The sequence below is a fragment of the Sphaerodactylus townsendi genome, linkage group LG09 (assembly GCF_021028975.2).
Source record: "Sphaerodactylus townsendi isolate TG3544 linkage group LG09, MPM_Stown_v2.3, whole genome shotgun sequence".
NCBI lineage: Eukaryota > Metazoa > Chordata > Lepidosauria > Squamata > Sphaerodactylidae > Sphaerodactylus > Sphaerodactylus townsendi.
Genome location: NC_059433.1, coordinates 39821873 through 39831190, shown reverse-complemented (window position 1 = coordinate 39831190; position 9318 = coordinate 39821873).

Genomic DNA, 9318 nt, shown 5'->3' with positions numbered 1-9318 from the left:
CTCCATTGTGAGAACTTCCCATTTACACCCTCTTTGTTTCCTGTTTCTCAACCAGTTTTTAATCCAAAGGAGGACTTCCCCTCTTATTCCTTCATTGCTGAGTTTTCTCAACAGTCTCTGGTGAGGAACTTTGTCAAAAGCCTTTTGGAAATCCAAGTAGACAATGTCCACCGGTTCACCCCTGTCCACATGCCTGTTTACCCCCTCAAAGAACTCTAGTAAGTTTGTAAGACAGGATTTGCCTCTGCAAAAGCCATGCTGACTCTTTCTCAGCAGGTCTTGCTTTTCTACATGTTTTATAATTTTATCTTTAATGATAGATTCTACTAATTTACCAGGAACAGATGTCAAACTGACTGGCCTGTAATTTCCCGGGTCCCCCCTAGATCCTTTCTTAAAGATTGGTGTGACATTGGCCATCTTCCAGTCTTCAGGGATGGAGCCTGATTTCAGGGATAAGTTGCATATTAAAGTGAGATAACACTGTATATATTGGTTTTTTTAACCTTTTACTCTGCTCATTGTGAGAAGCGCATGGATGCGTCCGCCCTGCTGCCTGCAGGGCGGGCAAGGATGGGGCCAGCGGCTCGGCTGTGGCTCTCGAGCCACAGGTTCCCTACCCCTGGGCTAGCAGCATCAAAATTTCAGGTATTTTTTGGGAGACTCTCCTGATGATATGACCTGGGTTTGGTGAGGTTTGGTTTAGGGAGTCCAAAGTTATGGACTCCCAAAGGGAGTTCCCCCATCCCCCATTGTTTCCAATGGGAGCTAATAGGAGATGGGGACTACACCTTTGAGAGTCCATAACTTTGGACCCCCTGAACCAAACTTCACCAAACCTGGGTGGTATCATCAGTAGGGTCTCACGAAGATACTCTGAAATTTTGGTGCTGCTATATTAATAATTGCACCCCTGACAACAGGCACACCTGTTGTTTTCTTTCTTTCTTTCTTTTCTTGTTTGTTTTCTTTCTTTCTTTTATTCTCTCAATGCCTAATAAAAATTGTTGTTGTTGTTGTTGTTGTTGTTGTTGTTGTTGTTGTTATAATAATAATAATAATAATAATAATAATAATAATAATAATAATAATAATTATTATTATTATTATTATTATTATTAAATCCTCCCCCTTCGACATGGATTTAAAGGGAGAATCTGAGGTCCCCAGTTTTAACATTGAAAATGTTGCTGTTTGGGGGTGGATTCCAGTATCACTTGTTTAAACTAGGGAGCCCAGATTCTCCTTTTAAATCCACCTTAAAGGGAAGATCTGGGGTTCCCAGTTTAAATAACATTGAAAGTAATGCTGTTTCCTCCAATTGGGGGGAGTGGATACAATACCATAAAATGTTTTCATAGCAGTAATAAAACATTTTGAAAGCATTTTGAAAATGTTTTCCAAAAATTATTTCTGCTGTGTGACATGGCCTATTGCTGTGTTCAGATTTGTGAGTTGGGGGATGTTCTATAATGTGATGGTGACTTTGAAATGACCTGGTAGAAAAAAAATCATTGTTTGGTCACGGTGGGGGAGGGTGGCCGCCCATGGGGGGCCAGGTTTTGCCCAGGGCTCCAGTTTGCCTAGGTACACCTCTGAGCCATGATTATGTGGGAAGCACTCCCTTCTCCTTTGGTTTATCTTAGCCAATGACTCAACACAACAACTGAAGAACTATAATGGTGGATCCAGACTAACTTCCCCCTCAGTGGAATGGAACATCCCTGCCTCCTCCCTCCCACTTCAACCCACTGAAATGCTGTTCCATGGTGGGGGGTGCTGCTTTGATATATGACAGGGGGCAGGGGTCTGAAGTGGGAAGAGAGAATGAATAGAAATTTCCAGTTTAATTTGGATCCAACTCATAATTCTATAAGAATAGAAAGGGAGGTGGCTAAGGATATCTAACAGTATCTTCCCGTAAGAATACCATCTCCAATGTTCTATTGGAAAAATCATGACTATTAAACTAGTGTAAAACCAAAATAAACTTATAGTGTAACTATGTCTAGGAGTATTTTGCCTTCCCTCCACTTTTGAGTACGCTTATATCTTTTCCTAGAATAGTCTTGACCCATTGGTTCTTCAGGCAACCTTCTGTTGTATCTTCATTGTCTTGATTGCAAACCCCAATCTTGGGATGGTTGGGGGAACAGGGTTAGTAGGTGAGTGATCCTACCTTTTAGTTAACAGATTGGATGAACGTTAGTGACCTAGCTCTTTAGTTTTAAGACTGAACACTTGGATCTGCCTTATTGAATCAGACCCTTAGTCCCTCAAGGTCAGCATTGTCTACTCTACTCAGACTTCTAGCAGCTCTCCAGGGTTTCAGGCAGAAGGTTTTCACATCACCTTCTGCCAGGTCTTTTCAACTGGAGATGACAAGGACCAAACCAGGAACTTTCTGCATGCCAACCAGATGCTCCATCGCTGAGACACAGTCCAAATTTGTTAATTTTGAATAGGTTACTATTGCTAGGGACTTGGTCCAGCATCATGATGATACTGGAGATTCTTGCTGAAGCTTTGGTTTGAACTTGCCTTTGAGTTTGGTTATAAAAACCTAAACCTGCTAAAAAGAATGTGTTTCATATTCAAGTTACTTTAAACTTGAATAGCTTCCAGATATTTATGGGAACAAAAGCGCTCTTCAAATACACTCCTGTGATGTGATGCCTAGAAGATTATTACTCTGTTTCTTACCAGTTGTATGGCAAGGATGAAATAAATCTGAGAGCTGCACACCTTAAAAGAAAACAATAAAAGGGAATTTAATTTAGAAGAAGCCCAATTTAGATGTAGTTGCAATGTGATTTAAAAGGAATTATGCCAGCGGGTAAAAGTGATTCACAGGATCAGATGCTGCTGGGAATTGTTCAGAACTACAGTTATCAAGACATCTTTGACTTATTTAACTAAATATAATGAAGTGAATAGGTATATTTACTATATGAAGAGAATATATAGCCCTACCTTTCCAGATGCCATAATCACAGCAATTTTTTACTTTAAAAACTCTGCATTCATACAAGGAGAAGAACTGCTGCTGCTATTTTCATGAGTAGAAATTGCTGATGGTACTAAAACTAGCTTTGTATTCCCTAAATATGATACTCTTGAATAACTCCTGTGCAATAACTGGAATCTTCTTTATCACTGTAGCATTATTATCCTGCTATTTCCCATGATCTGTATTGAAGACACACAGTATGATTACTGTGTGTCTTAAGTACCAGTTCAAGCTCCTAAAGAGGAACTCTTCCCTTTCCCCTGATTATATGCCCCAGTAAACAATTTTTATGCCCTAGTTGACCCTCAAGATCAACCTAATATTTATTGAACTGGGCTGAATGCCCAACTTGTCTCTAACCAGCTGGTTTATATAGCAGGAAGTATGACCAGACGGAAGAACAGGGGTGCCCAACTCTAACTTTCCAAAAGTTCATGGACTACGATTTCCATCAGCCCCTGACAGCATGGGCAATTGTAACTGTAGTCCATGAACATCTGGAGGGCCAGAGTTGGATAACCTTACCCTAAAACATCGCTATTATTGAAGAACATAAATTCTACTTGAAAACTAGGGACAACATACAATGTCATACAGGACAGATGGGTAGCAAGATCTCTCTCTCTCTCTCTCTCCATCAAGACTTTTGTTCAGTCTTTCAACAAGACTAAAAAAAAGAAAAATATTATAATTATATGCAAAGGGTATCAGCTGTGAACTTACATTTTAGAGCAAGTAGAGCGTTGTGCGCTGTCCCTTAGGGATGTGGCTGGAGGGCACACGGCTGTAGTGGCAGTGATGGCAACTGCTGTGCTGTAGGTGAGGCTGGTTTCTAGTCTCAGCAAGATGGGGAAGCTGCTCATGTTAGAGCTGGAGCCCCTTGTGCCAGATTTTGGGACTTGCTGTCTTAGTCTAGGAGTTCACAGAGCAGGCAATTCTAGATGGAGCTAGATTGCAAAAGACATAATAGAGAACAAAAGTATAAAAAGGAAGTTGACCAGTATTAGGAACAGAAAGTAAGCTTCCCTTGCTTTTTTGGTGAGTTTTAATCCCTAGGGAATATTTAACATTGCCCCCTTCCAAATTGTGTTGCAGAGTCTTTTACTTTCTTTCTCCAGAGGCTGGGTAGGAGATCAACGCTCTGATTGATAATTAGCGATCCTAAACAAAAGGTTTACTTGCTACTCGGGACCTAACCCATCTGATTAAAAAAATGTTACATTTGGTGACCATGTTTCTGAAAGAACTCTAAGATGTTCAGAGTCTGAGGTATGCATCAATAGACGATTGCTTTGGTAGTATTTCAGAGCAGTACGGATGATGTTGAGTTAGACAAGATGTATCTCAGTAGGCTATATTACTACATGAGAAATTCCTCCTGGAGACAGGAAGAATTCATAAATATCAACACAGCTAGATGTGAGGCTGCAGGATTCCACTTTTAGCTGTGATCTCCATTGTTTGTGTCTTAACCTTGCCTTGCTTGCAAGCTTATCCTTTGCAGCGTTTGCGACAGAGATGCTTGAAGTAGTCATAGTATCGAACAACAAAGGCCTTTCTAGCTTTCCCAGAGTATCTGCACGGTTGGCCCTATGCTTGATGGTGTCCTAATCCTGTTCCCTGCCCTGTCCTGCTTGCCTTGGGTTTCAATCTTGATCCCATCCTGGACCAAGAATCTGGTCTAGATCTAGATGGAAAGCTGTGGTAGTCAGCTGAAGCAAACATAGTCAGGAGTCTGATGGCAAAACTTTATTCCAGCATCAACTCATGAACTATAGTATTTGAAGCAGTAGACAGCATTCCACAAAAGTTTGTGCTGGAATAAATTTGTATTAATTTTTAAGGTGCTTCAGGTCTCTTGCATATTTTTGGTCTGGATCTGTAAACTTCTTTTTATCTGAATTAAATGCAAACAGGGTGGTTATGTTTACTAGGGTCAGCTTTGGCTTTGACCAAAATCTAGCTAGCTAACGTGTAAAAGTTCAGGGTCTATTTTTATTACCTGCATTATATCTTAGAGTATAGTTAATCTCTATGTAAACAAAACAGAGGAAAGTGAGTAAAGGAGTTGTAATCCCAGGAGATCAAACCGGTACACATGCTGTCTAATTATCATTGACCCTTCTTGTTTGTTCATTGCTCCATGTGATGTGTTTCAACAGCACATGAGGTGTAAATAAACTCCTCTTTCAAACAATATATATGGTCTACCAGTAAAATAAATACAATAGTTATAAAGAATGGACATGTTACACAAAAATTGAAACTTTTCAGATTGACAGCCCCATCCAAAGGGGGCGGGGTTGCTGAAAGGGCAGCAGTGTGACCTTGTGCTGGTACATTTGCCCTCCCCATGGCACTTACTCCAGTGGAGGGGGCAGATGTGCTAGTGGCCGTACATCCCACAGTTCCAATGTCTCAAACCTGGAAGTCTAGGTTGCTGTTGGGCTGCACTGGCATCCTGCTTGGATTCCAGTATGGGGGGGCAAGGCATTCCTGGGGGTGGAGCCGACTTAAGTCGGCTCTCTCCCAGGGTTTAGGGCCAGTTGCGTTGTGCATGGCCCTCAGATGTATGCTACCCTTTTGGCGGCATATACTCTTTAAACCCTATGGGACTCTTTGGTGGTGGGGGAGTTTGCGGGCTTTCCCGAGCTCTCTGTGCCACTGGAAAACCCCATTGGAGGTGGTGGGGTAGCGCCGCACCAGCGCCACATTCTGCCACCTCTGGGTTTGGATGGGACTGTGAGAGATGTATGCTGATAGCTTTTCTAAATGCTTTTCATTTGGCTTTACAACCTACATAATATTTGCTTTGTGACTATAGTACAGCTTTCATGACTGCGACCTGTATGAAAGAACTTCCAAAACAGCTGGAAGTTTCCTGACCATTACCTCAGAGAGGCCTGGGTGAAGAGGAGGGAAGGAGACAAAAACACATCTTTGCATATCTGGATCTCTCCCTTTTTGCCTATGGTTTATCTCATAACGGTTTACACTGTTCTCCCCATTTTCATTTTATCTTCACAACAACCCTGTGAGGCAGGCCTATAGTTTAGCAAGGGTGATGTGTCTACTCCAGTGGTTCCAAAAGTGGGTGGTACTGCCCCTGGGGGTGGTGGAATTTCCTAGGGGGTGTTAAGAGGTGTTGGAGGTGGCCACCTTCAATTGTATTGTTCACATATTTACAGTTGATCAACCCAAGGAACTATGCTGACAAATCTGGTGGAAACTCTGAATTTTTTTCTGACTTTGAAAAGCTGGTATCATTGGGTCAAGTTTATCAATTTTGTTGAATTAACTAAAAAGTTTAAATTGAATTTCGAATAGATGTGCAATTAATTGTTACTATTTTTAATTTAATTGTTATTATCTATCTTAGTGAATCATGCAAACCACTATTTTGAATGATGCTTTTTATAGGGTAGGGTATGGGGCCCTGGGGTTGAGTTTATGGAACCCAGGGGGTGGTGGTCTGAAAAAGTTAGGAAACTGCTGGTCTACTCCAAAGCAGCTGGAAAACATTCAAAGGAAGAGATAAGACCTTGTGGGGAGAATCATTGGCTAGCAGAGGTCCAACATTCTTCCTCCTTCACATAGGAGGCATAACTTGTTACAGTCAAATGGTGATTTTTGGTTTTCCAGAAACAGATTGACAAAGGATTCCACAATCTGAAAAAATGAGGTATATTATTTTTCTTGAAAAAAAAAAGCACGCATTTAGTAACTTAACTACCATTCTGAGAGGAAGCAGGGGTGGGAAGTGGTTTTATTTTGCTTCTCTAACAAATGACACTTGTGCTGTCAAGTTACCAAACGAGACCCAGAGAAAGTGAAATTAAGCAAATGAAGTTGACATTAATATGGTCTCTGACAATTGATCCATTCTTAATAAAAGTTTGCAACATCTTCTGGTTTGCATTGCAAGAAGGCTACAGTTTGTTCCTTAGTTTTTTCATATTGAACATCCAGCCACAGGTATCTGGTAACTGAATCTGGGTAACTGGAGAGACTATTTACTAGTTTTGTGATAATTATAGTTGGTTCTAATAAAAAAGGTACTACACGTTGATTTCTGCATTTCTGGACAAATTGAATTTTACCATCTTAATACTAGTACATTCGTAGCATCTAACAGTTGATAAATAACCGTTGATAAATGCAATTGAGCATATCCTTTAAATAGAGCTAATTAATCTGAATGAAGAAGAAAGCACATCAAAACACTTTCTACAAGAAGCTCAGTTCTTCCCAAATACACGTTGAGTTGTAAAATGACTTGCTGTCTTTAAGCTACCCTCGTGATATTGCTATAAGGTTGATTATGCATTAGATGTTTGGTGTGCAATTGGGGTGAATGTTGGTTGCAGTAAGATTTCTTGAGCGGATGTATTTCCTCAAGACCTGCTTTCACTTTCCATTCTCTCTGTGGCAAGTGAGACCACTTTTAGCTTGAGTTTTAATTTGTTTCTCTGCCAGAGTAGGCAGATTTGCCCGTGAACAAAGCTTACCCCCAGACATGTTCCCTCCACTCACATCCAGACTACTTAGCTCCACCCTTTTCACTCCCTTGCACTGCTGTCCACACCTTAATCTTTGCCCCCTTCTATGTTGCCAGCTCCTTTTCTAAATGCTCATGGAATAATACAAACAGGGTCTCTTTTTGTCTCCACCCCACCTCCCCTGCTCTGCGTCTGTCCTCCCCAATGATCAAGAAGGCTTTTTACAACTTTCTTTCAAACAAGTCTGTGTATTAAAACAATTTCCCTGGTTGCAGCAGCATCAGGAAATGAGAGAGAAAGGAGGAGAAGGTAGGGAGATCTAGCACATGGTCCCCTTCTTCAGTTATGTGTAGTTCAGAAAATTGCTTTGCCTCTTTCTTTTGGGAGAGTGGTTATGCTGGCAAAGGAGCTACAGTATCAGTATACTTGCTATCACAGGTAAATGCAATTTAAAGGGCTTTAACAAAGCCCTTTATTTTGTAACTATGGTTGTGATGAGATCTGCACCTTTGAGAGAAGTTATGGGCAGAGTTAAGAGGACCTGGAAAACCTGCAGAGGCCTGTTGAGACCAGCAAATTAGCTGCGGGGCAGGCAGAGAATGGATCCTCACATTTAACAGAGAAGCGTGAGGAAATCACACTACAGCCTCACTGTGCAGCTAAGAGCCACGAGGTAAGCATTCCATGCATAATGGGCCACAGAGTACATTCTTTCCCTCTCTTCTAGAGTGGATCTGTAGAGTGTATACTGTAATTTCTGGGGGATTGTAAGGGACAGATTTCAAAAGAAAAAGGAAAATATAAAAAAGTGAGCATGTCAGAATTGTGGTGCAATAATAATAAATAGCCTTGTGCGTGCCTTTTAAAGGATTACATGAGCAGTGAGCTGGTGTGATTATGAAGCACTCATCTTTGCCAAACTGAATGAAATAAAAATCCCAGCTCTTGAAACATTGAAGATGATACGGAAAATCTGGCAAGTACACGATTTGTCATTGATGATGCCACAGTCATTATTAAGCAGGTGTCTGAGCCGTGACACAACAGCTCAAATTCATCAGTACTGTTAGCAATTCTGAGGTCATGGTTTAATCTTTAAGCAGGCAATGCTTTTGGGGGGGATGGTTGGCAGGGTGGCGAGAGTGCTTCTGACATCTCTAAAAATATATGATTTGCATCATTTACACTAGGATGTCCTTTATTCCCTGTTTTGCTGTGATTGTTCTGTCTGGGGGTGGGTGGGATATTGCTTGGGGATCTGGTATATTTCCCAGTCAGAGGCTGACCGAGGAAGATGAAAGGTGTATTACCACACGTTCGGAGCTATGTCGCATTTCCCATCTGTGGCTGAATTAAATGCTTTGGTTTGAGTGCGTGTTCTTGGGAGCTGCATTAAAGATCAACTATGCCGTACTCCTACGGAATGTGTGTACGTGATTTTCCTAAATGAGCTCCAGAAACTTTCCACGTTCCAGCTGTGACCATTATGATGACATGACTTATGATAGTGTGTGTGGGGGATGGGGAAAGGAAGCAGCACTTGTTTCTGTCTTTAAAAGCAACTTGCTGTTAAATAACTCATCCTTTCTTTTTCAGTTACATCCCTGTAGAGGGTCTATGACACTCCAAATAAAAAGAAAAAAATATATCCAGGAGTTTTATGTGGCAATTGTTCCTGGGAACAAGCATGTGAAATGGCAGCAAAAGGTCAGGGGCAGTGAGGAACACAGAAAGCTGTTCTGCCGCCTGTAGGGAACAAGGGCCATTGGCCCTCTCGTCACAACTACAGGCGGCAGAACAGCTTTTTGT